General features: G+C 41.9%; 1 protein-coding gene across 1 annotated transcript in view; it reads left to right on the top strand.

The window, feature by feature from the left end:
* zfhx3b (zinc finger homeobox 3b) overlaps positions 1-18,298 on the top strand; it is a 235,246-nt gene that overhangs the window by 60,465 nt on the left and 156,483 nt on the right. Inside the window, exon 3 of the mRNA XM_051378275.1 lies at positions 881-953. The gene's annotated coding sequence lies outside the window, so the exon portion shown is untranslated. The remainder of the gene's footprint in view (positions 1-880; positions 954-18,298) is intronic.

Here is an 18,298-nt window from a genome sequence, read left to right as displayed (position 1 = left end):
AGTGCTGATCCACAGAGCTGGGCTGGTGCTCTTGTAATCCTTCTAGCTCTGCTCCACCTCTCCCCACGATCCCACCCTCTGTACCTCCGGCTTCCTCTCTAACATTCCCTCACTGTCTCCTGCTGATGCATTGCTCCGATGTGAGCGACAAGGTGATGGGATGGAGAGGCTTGTTTGGGCCCCAAGCTAATTACCACACATTAGAGCATGACTAAATAAATCTTAAGTGCCGCTAATTGCTCAGCAGTGAAAACAATAACTATGGTACTTGCCCAGAGGCTCTGGGGTAGTGAGGGGCATGGGCACTGGGGACCAAGGGCCCTGGCACTGGGCCAGCACAAGACACCAGCACCATCAGTCAACTCCCTCACCCCCTCTGCCTTCATGTTAAAGTCACACACCACTTGGCACTGTCACTACATGCACTATATGCCCCACACCCACCACATCCACCACTGAGTTCCAAACACACTCCATGCAGCCCTCACCAGCAAAAAATAAGCCATACATGACAGGTACAGGCAAGCTCAGTCTGTGTGTAGAGCCATCATACATCACTGCATTAATAAACATGAATTAGTAATGGCACAATTAGATGTGCTTGTTCTGACATTCACTAGTACAATAATGGTGTTCTCCTCTTTACAACCCCCTTTGGACTGTACTGGGGCGCCATCCGATCTCAGACCGTTAAATGTAAGGGATGGAAGGGGTGGAAATGTCCCACTCAGTGTGTATTTTGGTTACAACAACAAAAAAAACACATCTAAGGGACCAGTTTCAAGACGGTTTGGTTATGTTTTATGTTTGAAAAATGGATATATAGATATATAAATATCTGCATCAGCCTACAATAAGTGCGTGTTTGTTTCCCTCTTAGGTTGCATTCTATTGTGGGTGAAGAAGACGTTTGAACAGCCTGTGCTGCCTATCAGATCTCCTGTGGCCCAAAGGTATGTTCAACGCAGCAGCCCTACCACACTGAAAGGGGCATCACAAAGCCTTTCAACAAATTCAACAAATTCTTTCTACTTTCTGAACATTACTCTTTTGTTTCCAAGGTTTCCAAGACTCAGGTAGTACAGTCCATGATTTGTATTACTTATATTCTATATACTTTATATATATATATATATTATAGTATATATATAAATATCAAATCAAATTAAGTTAAACAAACTGTTGAGATTTAGAACCAGTATATGTCTGTTTATTTAGTTTGCAACAGTGCCAGCTGATGCTTTTACTCAATATAATAATCAGAGGGATAATATGCCTTTCAATCAAAACTCATTAGCATAAAACTATTGATCACAGACATTGTTGAAAATAGTACACTCATAAACAATGCAAATTGATCAACAGTTATTTTGTTTCAGATTTTTCCCTTCATTCAAATTGTTAATTATTTATCATTACTTTAAGTTTCATTTTCTCAAAAACTGACATGAAAAGTGATGTGATCTCAGTGTCACGTGTATCCTCTGCCAGTTTATGATCTTTCCTTTCTCTCCTAAACCAGTAGCTTCTCATTTGCACTGTCACTCTTCTGTAGTGCTTTAATGCTTTCCCAGGGGACTCGTGCGCTTTTGTTAGCTTTTCTGTGAACACACACAGCCTAATTGGTTGATTAGTTCAGGTTGACTGGCCTGTTAATTGAAAAGTAATTTAGATTTGATGTGTCTAATGAAGATCCTAATTTATGGTTTGGCACTCATCCAAGGGTTTGTTTTTGAGAGTAGGAATCAAACAAAAAGGATGAAAGGGAACAAGAAAATGATTCATTGTCTCAGTGCTGCTTTGATAGCACATGAATTAAATCTGTGTGTAAGGTGATAACACTTAAGAGTATTTTATTTTATCTCCCTGAAATGAAACTGATATAGACAATAGCGAGGCACCAATATTTGTAAAGAAAATAATAAAAATTAAAAAAAGGTAAGTTTGTATTTGTGTTTAAAATAAGGCAGCCTTTTGGTTTTTTGTCCTAATACCATGTCGTTTATACACCATAAACATACAAATAAAACGCTGTTAAGTGTTAACACTTGTTAAGTGAATGAACCTCTCTTTTGAGGTGCTATATGAAGCAATTTAGTATCAGTGAATAGGTATCACACAATTCTCAGAGTGTTTCTGAGAGGACGGGCAGCCATATTTAGCTTCTACAGTTTTTTACAATGTGTGCCATTGGCTTGAATTTTGCAAGACTTCTGATCTGTGGAAGCTAATTTAAGGCACAGAGTAGGTATTGCTGGTAGTACAGAATTTATTAATATTATTTGTACTGATTTTCTTTCATCAGTGTCTTTAATAAATGTAATGTTTTGTCTCTGCTTAATAACATAGCATGTAACCTATATTTGGGTCTCTTGATGATCATATATTGAGGGCACATTTGTTAATATTGATCCACATCTGATCAGGGTTTCATAAATCCGGATCAGATGTGCCCATTGGTTTTTATTATGTTTTTCTTCCATGCAACTCGATTCATCCTTGAGCTGAAAAAGAGCCGTCTGCAACAGATAAACTCAATGTAGCTTACTAGTCAATTATGATGAGAAAATAAGTTGTTGCCCTGAACACATAACCTGTGCATTGTGTACATTGAACAAGTTAGACGCAAGCAAGCTTGTACTGTTAAGGTTATCTTCCATTCTTAACTTAAACACTAAGTAAGTTCCTCTGGTTACCGTTACATGTACAGTACCAGAGCTATAGTTGTCTAACGAGTCTAGCTCAAGTGAAGTAAGAAGTGAAGTCTAGCACACTTTGCACGCAACTTGCATTGTGTACCGCACAATAATGTTTCATTTGTTTCACAGTTTATTTACTGTATGTTGTTAGCTTATTGTCCTTGGTACAAAATGTTAATTCTTTTAATTTAACTGCAGGTCCACAGAGGAGTGAACCTGTAGAGTGTAGGCCTCATAGTGTTCCCACACCAGAGCTCCAGTGCAAAGTGAGTTTATGAGCATTAAGGTCCTCCCCCACAGTTTGGAGGAATATATCTTCCCTCAAATCCACAATTATGCACAAGGAAGTCACATTTAAAATCAATCAATGGAAACTTGATTTCCCTTTAGCATTGGGGGATGATCCCAAAAGCCTTTTGACTCCTCCTCCAGTGCAGCACAGCTTAGGGCCTTGAATCAAACATTCATTGTTGTTGCTGAGTGGTCCAGTCAGTCGTTTGTTCAGTAAAATTCCAACAAAATTCAGTACAAAAATTAAATCCAATCCAATGAATTGTCAAAATGTCAAAAAACATCCCAAAGCTAGCTTTATCCACAACAGTTCAAGTACTACCCTCTTGCAGCCGTTGTCATCTGTGAGTTTGAAATCAGTTTTGGATTATACCTTCAACTTTGCCTTAATCAGCAGTGTTCCTATTATTTCCTCCATGGATGTTTGTATCGAGGATGCAGGCTATTCCTTTCGGTCGTTGGTTTTCTCAGGAATTTCCAGTTTTGATTTTACTGTTGCAGCTGAACTCATGAGCACAGTATTTGCTGGGCCTTCTCTGTCCCATGTTGTCACCAAGGCATACTGCACGTTTGACTCTCCAACTACTTCTGTTCAGAGGGAGTTTCTTTCTAGACAAAACATAAAAAATCAAAGTACAGTAATAAATAAAGCAGGATAATTGCAAAACATCTCAACCGCCCAACATCCGCAGCCCCCGCCACCGTACACACTCAATCCCTTTGAACGTCATGCACACTTATGAACATGCAACAATGTCCCTGACTGTGCTACATAGCAGGCCAAACTAGTGCAGGCATTAGCAACCTTAGGTGTGGGAATCACCCCCTTTGTTGCACACATACACATTTCTTCGCACTATTTCTCCATCTGTCACTTACCCGCATACTTAAAGCAGCAGTCATTAGTCGCCCTCACCCTCCCTCCCTTAATGAGAAAGCAATTACCATAGGTTTCTCCCAGTGGCCTGGCAGCGTTGTCCGAAACCTGCCTCCCCACCTGCCTTCAGCTCTGCGTCTGCTTCTCTCTCAGATTCGCTTCTCTTCCCTTGTACCTCTTCTCCCTTCCACTGTGGCTGCAGACTCTCTCTCTTTCTCCATCCTCTCTGCAGCCTCTCTCTTTCGCTCCTCCCATCTCTGAGCTCTAGGCTGCTCTGGGTTTTAGACGGATCACTCTCACAATGGTTGATCAATACAGGTATTGATCCACTGGCAAAATGTTTATAAAATCATTCTGGGCAGCTGCAGTGCAGTGGGGAGGGGAGGCGGGCCAACGAGAGTCCCGGCATGCCATGCCATTCGCCTACGAGAGAGCCAGCAGTACCTGATTGGCTGTCTGTCTACCCGCCTTGCCAGGAAGAGGGCTGGCATAGTCTGCGTTTCTTTGTCATTGTTGCTTGGTATACCACAGCCCTCCCTGGCTTACGCCACTAAACTTTCCAGACCACCAAAGCAGAGTGCAGCAGTTTAACCTTTTCGCTGCTTGATGTTGACTGCTTGCCAAGCGGTGGCACCCGCTCCCGCTCCTTTCACATCAGCCAAGAAATTAATTTGCATAAATTATCAAGCTGCAGGCAATCCCGGTCTAATGATCCACTGTCATTTCGTGTTCCCTTTCTCCCTTATCTTAGCAGGAAAACACTCCTAAATGCCGCCCTGGTTCTTGCCTGTCCACATGCCCACTGTGAGAAATGTGTCACCTCAGAAACCTTCGCCATAGACCAACACACATACACACACCACGGATCCCAGCGTGAGCAAATATAGGGAAGCTCATAGGCTGAAAATGTGCAGAGGAACACCTATCCACAGCATGTCCCTGCTGTACCATCATGAGTGAACATGGCTGGCTCTCATCCTTGCCTTCCTCTCGACTTTCACACTTTGAAGCTTACCGTAAATGAAAGGACTCCGTTCCAGTCTCTGTTACTCCATTGTGGGAATTATTAGCAACATTAGCAGCAGCACACCGACCACAGCAAACTGCTGTGTTCTGTCTACGGCAAAAACACACTGTTGCTCCACTTGGGAATGCTACTGACAGGCCAGCTAACTCAAATACTGGAACACTTTAGTGCAGTACAACTAGATAGCAGATTCAAGCGATGCGGTTTATCAAAGGCTTTGTAATCCAGGGAGGGGCTTTTGCTTATGTCTTGTTGAGTGATGATGTATGAGATGTTTCTTTACACAGAGAAGATAATTGCAGTTTGGAGCGCAGTGTGGTGTAACTTTTTCCAGAATGACATGTTGAACCAGACTAACATCTGTCAGCCATAAGGCCAGGCAGGCTGTGTGACCTGAAGTCAACCTCACCCCTCTGGGGTGTGTGGCTTTATCCATTCCTCTACCTTTCTGGCACTTACTCTAGACCCAGATGCCCAGACACTGGTCAAAACCACACAGTCTGGGCCTGCCCTGACCCATCTTTTATTAAAGGACAATGTTGAGCTAATTATGGGAAATGGTGCATATGACAGTAGCTGTAGCAGTAGTGGTGCATTCTTTTAATTAACTGCAGCAGTTGCTTCTGCTTGGCGCATGGTGAGAAAGACCTCCTGGATTTTCTTAGGCCTCATCCAGTTCACTAAACCTGTCCCAATCTCAAGAATATGATCAACACACATGTACACACAGACAGATAAATGGATTTGCAAACACATGTAGGAAGTGTCACTCACACATACGCTGGAGAGTGGTAATTACTCTAACACATCCAGAACTAGCCACAGCTCATTCATTACCATAACATGTTGTAATGAAGTTTAATCCCTCATCATGTTGTCTGTGGTTGGGGAGTGGTGTGTGGCTGTTATCCTCCACTACTCCAGATGTCTTCCAGACTGTGTCTCTTCAGTGCTGTGCTAGACTGAAGACATGCCATTCAGTATCCCACCTTTAGCCATTTCCTTCTTTTTTATCTCTTCTTTTTTCCCTTGTAAATTCATTTTGACCTCATCTATCTTTGTTTCTTCCCTCATCCCCTTTCCCATTTTTCACCTTCTGTTCCTTCTTTCACATACCCTGCCATCTCTAAGAGAGTGTGTTATTTATTTCATCTGAATGCAGGGGCTCTTTGGTGCATGCTTCTCACAGTAATCAATTTCAGCTCAGACAGCATAACCAAACAAAGCACTGCACTCATTTCAGCATGGGCATAGATGTAACCCATCTCTCTGATTTTCTCCCTCCTGCTCCTTTATTGGAAGACATTTTGTTCTCACTCTGATGCCATTATGTCAATCACTGCAGACATGTGGTGATGTGTGAATGCAGCTGCTAAATGAGTCATGGCAAGCAATGATCATTAGAGACTAGAGAGTTTACATCTGTTAATGTATATGTCAGTTTTGTTGTCATCTTTCAGTCTGCGCATACATAGAAGTTTCTGAGTTTTTATTTTAGGATACATAAGAGTTTTTCATTCAGCATTTGCAGAATTTCCTTGTCCTCACCCGGAAAACAACATCGAGTGTAGACAAGAAGCTGGTTTCTTCCACTTTTGTATGAATGAGAAAGACTCAAGCTGCCAGATCTCCTGTATCCTTTTCTCTACCAGCCATCCTCTTTGTACAGCATTTGAGACCACCAGTTAATGCAGCCGCTGGATTGGCCTCTTTCCTTGCTCTGCTTTTATTGATTTCAGCCAGACACAGAGACAGACAGAAAGAAAGGGCCTTTTCAGGAAGAAGTTAAATGGTCAAGTAGCGGGTGGAGGGTGGCTTTCACCACTTTATTGACGAGGTGGAAAAATGTCACTATTATGGAGGCTCTTGCAGCAGATAGCGAGCTGATTGAATGAGTGCCCCCAGGTCAGAGTGGAGCACGTTCCCCCTGCAGCCAAACGAGAGCAAATAAAAGGGCAGAGGAATCCGCTTGAACTGGAGGTGAGGTTTCTCTCTACCAGGCCTCTCTTTAGGCAACATTTCTCTGGGTGTATAAGGCAAAGTGCTTGGAATTTGGACTGAGAGCTGATCTCTGGTGTACTCCTTGCCTCTAAACTCTCTTCTCAAAGCATTCTGGGTTTGCAACATTTTATAGCACTAGGGACTTCCATGTTTTATATGTTACACAAGCCCATGATACAAACAGATGTTGAACTGGAGCTATGTTGCTTTAACTATTGCAAAGGGTGAGAGGGAAATCGATGAGGAATACCGAGACTGAAGGTGGCCATCACACAGATCACACAGATCACACAGAGAAGCGTCGCTGTAGATGTAGCAGTTTCAAAGACGCCAGGACAGGCAGAATTTGGCAAAATGGCTGACTTTGCCTGAGTATGACATGTATGAGTCCTAAAAATTCAAAAACACAGGGATAAAGCATAGCTTGGCGCAAGAGAGGACTGCACACCAGGCTCACTGTACTCACTGAATCATACGACATTGGGCACATTTTTGATTACCCCTGAAGACATTCCTAAATTGATATAAGAATGTCAGAAAATGAAAGGGAAAAGCATGATGGGATGTCTGCAAAGAGATACTGGGGTTACAGTATATAAAAATTAAATCAAGCATTGAATCTGAGTTGGGGGACTTTTAAGGCCCCAGCAGAGATAGCGTTGTGAGTCCTGACAAATGGGTTCAAATACAAGCCACTCTCAGGCCCTGCCTTCTGACGTCAATCAGTCTAATTAGCCCAGCATATCATCTGGCTAGCCCCTCCTAGCAGCACAAGACAGACCTCTGGAAAGGTCAGCATGCCACAGCAGAGACAGAGCTGTGCTTAATCAGAGGTGAAATGGTTTCTTTTCCAAATTGATTCCAGTTCGGATCAGACAAGAGTGTCTTGTGTGGAGCCACTTAAAGACTTAAGGGAAAGGCGGCAGGAGCTTTTAAGAGGGCTTTTAAAACAAGACATTAACAAATAAAAACTGTTCTGGTGACATCTGGACCGGGGCCCAAATAGCAGCGGGCCATATGAAAGATCTGTCTGTCTGTCTCTATCTTCATCTCTTTCTGGTCTCTTTTCTCTGTTTTTCTGTCTGTGTATCTGTTTATCTCCTGCTCTGCGTGAGACACAGTACACAATGACATGTGGACTCACACACTCAAATGAACTGAGGAAATTCATGCAAAACTCTGCAGGAAACTTTGTCCCTCTACATTGTAAAAAATTGCAAAACCTCTTTTATAATGTTGACACAAAACAGTATGAAATAAATATTTTGTCTTCTCTTTCACAAAGTAAACTAAGTACCATTAACAGTGGACCCCTGAGGTGTTATGTCTTTTTACACCCTCTTTAAAACTCTTTTTACAACAGGCTTGTCACAGCCATGTATACATAGAAAGAAACATCTGAGCTTGCCCACACCCACACACACATCTGCACACTGCACATTCACCAACTCCCTTATGCTGAATGCATAATATATGTAATGAAATAATGTTTCCAGTGGGGATGGTTGTGGCTGGGGGATGGAGATGTGCAGTGAATATCAATGTGGCTCCCCCCAGACTCCCTGGTTCAATTGGTGTGATGGTGGGGGGTAAATGAATATGTGGGAGTGAGAGAAGCTTTATCCCTTTGCCCAAAGCTACAGTGAGGAGTCCACACAGATAGAGAGGGGGGTTCTTTACTGGCCCACTCAGTCATTATGAACTTCACACATTCCAACTGATCGTATGTCCTCTGCTGTCCCCTACACTACAGGTCTAAGCTGATTCTGAAAGGTTGAATTCAGTCCTCATTCATAAATTCATAAAGAACAACTACCGGCTCCTTTTGAATGCCCCATGTCAACTGTATATTATACTTTTTATATTTAAAATCCAAAGCATGACACATTTGTGGCATGTAGACAGACACACAACCCAATGACAGAGAATAGACCCTTCATATGGTGGCCAATCCTACGACAGACTCTATAGGGACAAGAGTTAGGCTGTTTTGAACCACAGCTTCTCCAAGAAATCTCAATGAAAATCAATGGAGAGACAAATTTTCCCCTGTGCCTCACCTTGACTGACTCAAGTGAGCTCATCTGTTCCATCTTGTCAGAGTGGAGATGCTGTGTCTCTGTCAGCCGGGGCTTTGATGTTTTAAACATTACCATTAATAATGTTTTCAGCATCAAAATTAATTGCTTTGCTACTGTGTCCTGCTCTCTTCATCCTAAGCTGAAGCATGCATAAATCAAGACTAACTACCTTTGTCTTGAAATTTTGAGGTCAGGAATTTGGGATGAGACCAAACTTGAATGTGGCCAAGTAGAGCAAGCTCTGTTTGTGTATCACTCTCTGTGAGTTGCAACCACATTACATGAATCTAGTAGATTAAGTGTTTTACATTCTTGTGTTGTTCATATGTTGGAACATCCATCATTGACTATTAAAGAAGAATAATGGTATATGTGAACATATGTCGCACAAAGTAGTACTGTACAGTCCAAAAGTGTTGGTGTGACTGTGGGGGTTTTGGGTACTTTCCATGAACTCCATTTCAGGCTAATGATGAAATTTGAGGAAAAGATGCTGCATGATCTAGAATGCATGAACTATTGCCCAAATAACTGGAATGCCATTCAGACATGGCTACTTTATTTTACGACAAAATTTGAAATATTGGAGCTGTCACTGAGTTAGCTTTGGGATGTCGTTCATTGCAGGATGTGGTGACTTTTGAATTAGTTTGGATTAGACGCTAGAGAAGTATTTTTGTGACTTCCAGATGTTATGTTATCTATAATTCCCAGCTGTGTTCTGAGAGGTTAAATGAGCTGGAAAGTTTCTGTCCAAGTTCTGTTATACTCATCAAACTCAGGGAAATGTAATTAGTGCCTTTTTGAGTTCACATCGCCTAGCAACTCACTCCTAAATAAACAATAAAAAAAACTGCCTTCCTTTTTGATTTAGCCACACCTCTTATCTGCCAAGCACCTCCTCTTGAGTGGCTTTGGCCCTACCCAGTCTCTGGGGCCGCGCAATGTGAAGACAGGGTGAGGAATGTGTGAAGCATCCAAGGAAACATGAACTGCTATTTTCCCACAAGTATGAAAAAACAGAGGCCATGGCTGTGGAATCTTTCTGACGCAATCAGCAAGTGGGATGGCCGCTGTACAGTTGGGATTTGGACAGGGGCTCAGGTCAGGGTGTTGTTAAAGCTGTAGTCTTAGGACTTAAAGATCTAAGCTGGACCTGGGTTAGAGAGCTGCTGACGAGGGTAAAACCTGACGAGCAAAAATGAATGGAAAGATAGCAGGAGCCGCTGGATGGCCCCATTTGGGAGCACTCCATAGTTCCTGCTATTTCATTTTTAACAGGCATCTGTGGGGCAGCTTATTAATTGTTTGTTGGCCAAACCATCATTAAAAAAGCAGACAGCAGGGTGGCTTTTACAGAAATGTGAGAGGAAGCAGAGAGCTGAAATAGGAGAGAGGATCACTGAAGAGGCCCCAAGAGGCCCTCCTAGAGACCCAGATGATTATCACACTACCGTTGCCTCTGTAATTCTTCATACATTAAGACACACGGTTGAAAGGAATTCCCAAACACAAAAACAGAGCAAACTTCAATGAGTCTCTCTTTCTTTCCTGATCTAATTATTGCTGCCCCTATAATCGCTGTTATATTCATCATAGTGCTCAGTATTTATAGGGTCTGTTTTCATCATAGTAATAATGTCACTCTGGAATTCCCATGCAAAGAGAGAGAGAGAGAGAGAGAGAGAGAGAGAGAGAGAGAGAGAGAGAGAGAGACATACATCACAGAGTATATAGAGGAAGCAGCTGGAGATAGGGAGGGCTGGTTCTTGCATCCAGATATTATTTGATGTTAAGGAGGCCACAACAACGAGACTTCTCCACTACATCCTTGCAAATGCCCCCTTGTTTTGTCTGGACTTTCCCCTGCTTCTCCACTGTGGAGTCTCAAGATGAACCGTGTTCAGCTCAGCCCTAACTTCTGATCCTTGCCTGGGATTTGGAGCTAGCACTGAGTCTACCTCACTTTCTTAGGCCTCTTCGAGCTTAGGAAGCGCACACAAATCCATTCTTTCTTTCTTTCTTTCTTTCTTTCTTTCTTTCTTTCTTTCTTTCTTTCTTTCTTTCTTTCCCTCTAGACCACATAACTCTTGAAGTCTGCATCCAGCTTACTCCAGACTCCTCTGTCCTGTTCACTCTCTCAACTCTCCATCTCTCTCTGCCCCCCCTCCACCCCCGTCCCACTCCTATTCCAAGAGAGCCCACTGCCTCCTATTCTCTGCCCCCACAATGTTGCTCCCAGTATTTGGGTATATATTTAACACCCACATGTGAGGCCTGGTGAAAGTGCCTGGGGAATGGAAAGGAAAACAAGCATGCCCTCTCTCCCGGCCCTTTAGTGCTGGTCTGCTATAAATACCTCCGGATGGCGCGCCAGTTCCAGCACCAGTGGCATGGGAACCTCTCTCCCTCCTCTGGTCCATTGCTCGACCACTGAAGTCCAGTCTTGGAAGGCTTTAGCCAGGAGGCTGGCCTAAAGTGAGGGTGGGTGGGCAGGTAGGTGTGTACAATGTGGGCAGTGTACAGAAAAAGTATGGAGGGCTGTGTATGGTAGTGGTGGTCTTCCTGTGTGTTTTGTCTGCTCCTCTGAGGAGCATCCCTGTGTCTTCTCCCTTCCTGTCATCTCCCTTTTCAAAAGACTTCATGTATACTGCATTTATGCTGTTTTGCCTTATGAAGATTGTATGAATATGTGCTTTTCAAACTGTTAAAAAAGAGATCCCCTTTTCTTCACTGCAGTGAAGCGTTTGTTATGTTACTCCCCCAAAAATTGATTTAGACTTTTCAAAGGTTTGTTCTTCACAGTGCTGTCTCCCTGTGTCGATGCACGACAGGCTCAGCTCATATTTTCAGAGTTTGAGGTAATAGTTTTAAACTGACAGACTAAACATCTCTCTCCCTGGCTGTTCCACTTCTACAGTGTAAATAGTTTTATGTGCACAAACACACACGCGCACACACACACACACTGGGTGACTGACCTAGTCTAATGATTATTTCTTTATGGTTTGTGGGGATTCAAGAGAATTTGCTGGGTTATAAGTTAAAATATATGGGTCTAGGGCCTCTTTAGACACTCTCTTAACTTCTCTGCCTCTCCTCATTTGAAAATATAGGTTAGCCTGTAGATGAAATATCCTTGTACTGTATGTCCCAGCTACAGGACATATTTTTGGTAGTTTAGGCTACTAATACATATCTTACAGATTCCGTTATCAATAAATTACGCTATTTATTTTTACAAATGGATTCTGCCTGTAGTGTGAGCTAAAAGGGATGACCAAACAAAAACCTTTGATGTTGAGTCTGAGTCTACAGATTATGTCTCTGTTGTTCCTTTTTTCCCCTCACACCTCTTAGCATTCTCCCTATGTCTCCTTTTCTCTCCCTCTCTTAATACACTTCTTTCCTCTCTCCAACCCCTACAAGGCTCACTTGTTATTTTTTCGTACAAGGTCCTGTAATTAAGTTTGACATAAGCACAGGGATTAAATATGCGGTTGAGGAGGGAGAGAAAGGAGCTCTGTTACAATCTCAAGGCCAGCTGTAAAATGGAACCAGATTGCGACACTTGGAGTTGGAAAGTTTGGGAAAGGTGCCGAGACTGGAGCTGTGTTCTACCAACAACGGCATCTGAGTCTTTCTCCAGCTTTAGAGCAGCCAAAAGACTATTGAGTCTCCGGCCAAAAAAGCTAATATTAAAAATCCTTAGGCAGAAGACTAACACTGAGTCCGATCCAATGATAATTTCTTCTTCAGCTAAAAGACTGCCATCACCTCCAGCTAAACATTAACTATTGTCTGTCCAACCAGATGACTGATACCCTTACTCCAGCCAAAAACTCTGCTTCCAAAATAATACTAGAAAGAAAAATACTACCTAGTTAACTGCACATTTACAATCTACAAGCACAATGTATTGTTTCCTTTGACAAAAGACAACAAATTTCTCTGCCAGTTTATACTTACTTATCAAACCCAATACATAAAAGTTTTTGATTGAAACCGGCTGGTAACCTGATAACAGAAGTAAATGCATAGTTTTTAAAATATATGTTTACATGTAACCAAATGAATCTTACAAACGAATACAAAAAGAGCAATCACAACCATGACCTCCGACTGATGGTAAGAATGGAAAAGTGATTGTAACTCTAAACCATAATGCAGCAGGAAAAACCATTTCACATGCTATCACTCAATCACTGACACCAAATATAGAAATATAGGCTAAGATCAGCCCCCAGTGCACCGAGCGTGTCGATAGGATTTTCTTCTGTTCTGAACTCTGAGAGGTCTCACATGGAACTTTGCATTCTTAAATAACTCTGGCAAAACGCTTTAATCTTAATGAGTCTGAACAGCAAATCTCTCATCTGCAGCAAAAAGGATTAGGAATGCAGAAAAAAAAGACTGCCGTTCCACTTTGATGAATTGTGTTTAGAAAATCCCTGGGCATGAAGTTCCCTCAATGAACAAAGCGTTAGGCGAGAACGGATGCTTTTAAACAACACAACTTATCTGAGAAAAACAGAACATGCATTTAAGTGAAAATACAAAAGCAGAGCTGATTCGACTCCTCTGCAAATGATAAAAGTGACTAACTCTTTTCCTCAATCCACTTAGCTACTTTTGGAATCAAACCTGGAGTAGCTTTGCACAAATTACGTGCATTGTGTTTTCAGTGCTTCATCAGTGGTGTGTTTATTTATTCTGCATGATGCATTCTCCCATTGTTAAGCATAAATAAATGAATTCATAATTTTATGCCTCTTGTTAGAAGCACTTGAAATGGGTGATGCAGTGATGAAGAAGGGAGTTGATGAACAGAGACAGTAATGTGCCAAGAGGTGTTGCTTCCAAAACCACAAAAACTCTGCTGCTTCATGTGTAGTTTGCTGTGGCTTTTTTCATTGCGTAAAGAGGACCAAGTTTGTTTGTTTTTTTTACCGAGTGTGAAACTGTAGTTAGTTAAGTATGCTATTATGCAGAGGTGTTTATTTGTATTTGATTAATACATTATTGATAATATGTTAATGTAATCCAAATCAAAGCAGTTCAGCGTTTACTTGATTAATTATTACTCTGTGGTGTAATTTCCCCAAACAGTCTCTCTGAGTGGTAAGGGTTAGAGCAGTAAGCCTCTGGCTAGTTCAGACTGCTCAAACTACAAAGAGCCTCACTGCATTGGGACCTGCTCTTGGTTCCCCCTTTCCAACCCCCCACCCACCTCTCCAAATGCCCCCAGGCATTCAGAAAACTACTCTGGCTGATTTTCGTTATATTTATTTTACCTTTCTTTCCAAATCAGCCCTCCCCTTTGTTTCCCGTAATGGACATAAGAAGGAGATATTGCTGATGCAGGCCAGACATATACCATCTATATTAATGAGAACCATCATACCAGATATATATCCTAAACAAATGAGCTTATCACCACAGTGTGATTTTATATATATATGTTTGTGTGTGTGTGTGTGCGTGTGTATTTCTAAGTGTGTATATATACACACACGCATATATATGTATGGGTGTGTATATATATATATATATATATATATATATATATATATACATATAATCTCTGTGTTGCAAAGACATCAATGTCTTGTGTGTGTATAGAAGTGATAAATATTACCATGCACTTGACCTATATTGATCCTCCTGTAGGATGTATACCCACTCCACCACGTTGAGCCTAAACATCTGGTCACCAGAGTGCTCCTTTGAATGACAGATAACATCTGGGAAGTCTGCTGCTATCACAGGAAACAATGTTCCTATCTCTCCCTCCCCGCCCCTCTATCTCTCTTCACTCTCTCCTCCTTGTCCCTCTTTCCCCATGTCCTGCTCATAAGCACATCCCTCTCATTGATTTCCCATTAACCCCTTCTAGACTGTGAGTGTCTGCCCACCCAGACACGCAGACACCAATGGATTGATTACCAACATAATGGCATCACTATGGCTGCCCGTTCTCATCAGGCTGACCAGGCTCGTCCATTCCATCTCCAACTGTTTGCTGTACTCTTTCTGTGGCTTTTCACTGTATTCTGTATTTTCCTTCCTTCCTTCCTTCCTTCCTTCCTTCCTTCCTTCCTTCCTTCCTTCCTTCCTTCCTTCCTTCCTTCCTTCCTTCCTTCCTTCCCACTTCCCTTACTTTCTTTCTTTCCTTTTTCACCTGTTTCCTTACTCCTTCCCATCGTTATTTCCCTGTCTTTTACTTCTTATCATCCTCTGTCCTCCGCATCTTCGTCCTCCTCTCAGTTCCCTGTTAATATTCACCTGGCATTCAGCCTCAGGTCACACATGTAGAACCACCATCTGAGGCACAGCACTCAATGTTCCTGTTTGCTTTCACAATACAGTGATAAATCATGAATGTGTGTGTCTGTGTCTCTGTGTGTGCCTGTGCATGTGTGCAGATATCTGACTATATGAGCTTGCAGGTATGTGCTTATTAGTGTTATTGAGGACAGCAGTTTCCAATTCATTTTAGAGAGGAGTCTGAGATGAACTGTTGTCTACACATTTAGTTGCATCAAAATAGCAGTCCAACTTTAGCTTCAATTACTGTGAAACCAGACTAACTTTTGAAAAATCCTCACCGTTGCTATTACAATGTATGAGAAAATTAAACTTGTTTCTGTGTGTGGGTGCCTGTATTGATGTGTGAATATGTTTAGATTTTTTCCTTTTGTTGTTGAACAGACTGTGTGTTAAAATATATACTTACATGAAAGGATGCCATCATATCTGTTTCTCTATGTATTTCCTCCCTCACTTTGGCAACTGCTTTGGCGGCAGAGATAAAGTAAATGTGTGTTTGTTAGGTTGTGTTTGTGAGCCACAACGGAGGCAAGTTAGAAAAAGCTCTTCATTTAAGCATGGCGTGCCTCCATCAGTCCTAGTCTCTGATGTACAAAGAGCCCAGAGGAAGGAGCTTCACAGCTGTTTGTAAACTATGAGAACAGGAAAGGTCAACAAAGTAATGCAGTGCGTTTTTTGTAACGCATTTTCATCTCTCTCTGTTCCATGGTGAGACAGCAGGGCTGCGCCCTGCCTCAGTAGTACTGGTGCATTTAAATTACTGTTCTTGCCTGGAGAATAATGGTGAAAGCATAACCCCATTGTATTCTTTGATAAACTCTGGAAAATGCATGGTATAAGCTGAGGAAGAGGCGCAGTTTAAGGGCACAATTGCCTTGCAAATCTACCATGGCAAAGTTTTTCTGAGAGAGAGAGAGAAAGAGGGAGACAGGGAGGAAGAGAGTGGTGAGAAGAAGGGAAAATGTGGAACTGAGGGTTGAGGGAGAAAGAAAAGGGAGGGAGAGGGAGATGGAGGATCCAGCATGTGGGTAGAGTAGGGGGGTCTGTGTTGCAGGGACATGTGTTATCTCTGGGTGCAGAGGTCTTTGTTTGCGGGGCAGAGAGGTATAGATTTCCTCTCCATGTCAGCGCCTTTATTTAGGGCTCAGCACAGAGGGGACAATAGCAAACTAATCCACTACTGAATCAGGATTAATATTCAAGCTGCAAATATTAATTCACAGCCAAAAGGAGGAAATGCAGAATGTGTCAAAATGCTCAAACAAATAAAGAACAAAAAAAGCCCAAGATCCTTGACCAAAAACTCCATCCTGAGTCTTTCATATGAGTGCATTATTTTTACTGGGTCCTACAGTCTCGTCTCAGCATTCTGTTTGATTTCTGTATTAATCTTCATAATGATTTTCTATAGAAGAGCGAGAGCTTGGGGAAGCTGAAGAGCTGCATGTTGTTTTTGGCTATTCTCCTCACTAAGCTCTGGATTTAAGATCTGGATTTGAATATTTATGATAGAAAATAATAGAGGTTATAAAAATAAGTCCCTGCAGAGCTGGGCTGTAAGTTATAGGGGTAAGCAATGCCTCCCACATCAAAGAAGCATGAGATGTTGGCCAGTAGTATGATGCCTGTAAAAGCCTATAGATCTTCACCCCTGCCCAGCAGAGACTGTGGTTCTGCTGCGCACGTATAATCCAAAAGTGTCACTCACTTTGAGAGTGAGCACCAGAAATTTAGTAAAAATTTAAGTTATTTAGTTTTGTCTACCTCAAAACGAGAGAAAACAAATTTGCCATCAGGGTGAGATCGTTTGACTTGTTTCAAATATAGTTTCACTTGTTCTCAGATTGAAACAAGTGACAATATTTGTAACTGACAGGTGGATAACTCTTCTAGTTTCAACATAATATCACTTGACCCAAGAAAATGTTTTAAACATGCTGGTTTGCATTTGAAACAAGTGACACTTTGCCTTCCATTTGACAGTTTTTTCATTTTTCATAGAACACTTAGATGTTAAGATTCAATACCAGACTTATGACAATGATATTTTGAAGAGCTGTTGAAATGAAATACTTTTTGCTGTTCTTCTCTTGAGTGTGTAACCAGCAGGGCAGAGCGACCTGTCCCAACAACATGAGAAGTTAACATTCAGTGGACCGAAGCTGACAGTGTTGTGTGAAAGATAAAGTGTTTGATATGCACTGATTGTATGCTTGTAATACCGTACTAATAGTCTGTTTCTGTCAAATCGGTTTAATCTAAAAGGTTTTTTCATCTAAAGTGAGGCGTTAAATATTTTACCAGTCTCAAGGTGTATTTTTACCCCACATGAGCATGAAAAAGACATCGAGTAAAATAAAGTTTTTACTCTGGATTAGTGCTGTAGTGTTGTCCAAACAAGTAAGCACGCATGTCGACAACACACCCCTTCAGCACACACATACACACACAAGCACAGTAATCCCACACTAGGGGGTAGAGGCCTGTTGTATACCAGCCTGAAAAACCATTGTGATGTTCAAAGGGGCTTCACAGAGGCTCTAACCATTGATAAGGTCTAATGTGATGAGGGACTGTAAACTTCATCTTTTATACATGGCAACATAATGTGAAAGGTCAGCTTATCTTAATCCTCAAATCTGCAGCATCCAGGCCCATGGCCCCATTTCATGAAGTTAAAGAAATAATCTTAGAGTCCATTCTGAAGATGCCCCTTATTATCTTCTCCACAAGGTCCAATCAGAAGACATCATTAGAGTGTACCATGAATGCACTGTAAGGAATGATTATTTCTCTTTTCTAATCGGCCCCAATCATATCATAGAATCAGCTGGACTGTGTGCTCATGGTGAGAAGCTTTATTATGTCCAGTGATTAATCATCAAGCACTTCCTTATCCCTCTTAGACACACAGTACACTGTTGGCCTGGTTCACAGAGTGAGAATGGAAAACATCACCTTCATCAGCATGGTGCTTACCTGATTTTCCATA

The sequence above is a fragment of the Dicentrarchus labrax genome, unplaced genomic scaffold (assembly GCF_905237075.1).
Source record: "Dicentrarchus labrax unplaced genomic scaffold, dlabrax2021, whole genome shotgun sequence".
Classification (NCBI taxonomy): domain Eukaryota; kingdom Metazoa; phylum Chordata; class Actinopteri; family Moronidae; genus Dicentrarchus; species Dicentrarchus labrax.
The sequence above is the reverse complement of the archived record's forward strand: the minus strand, read 5'-3'. Positions and strand labels throughout refer to the sequence as shown.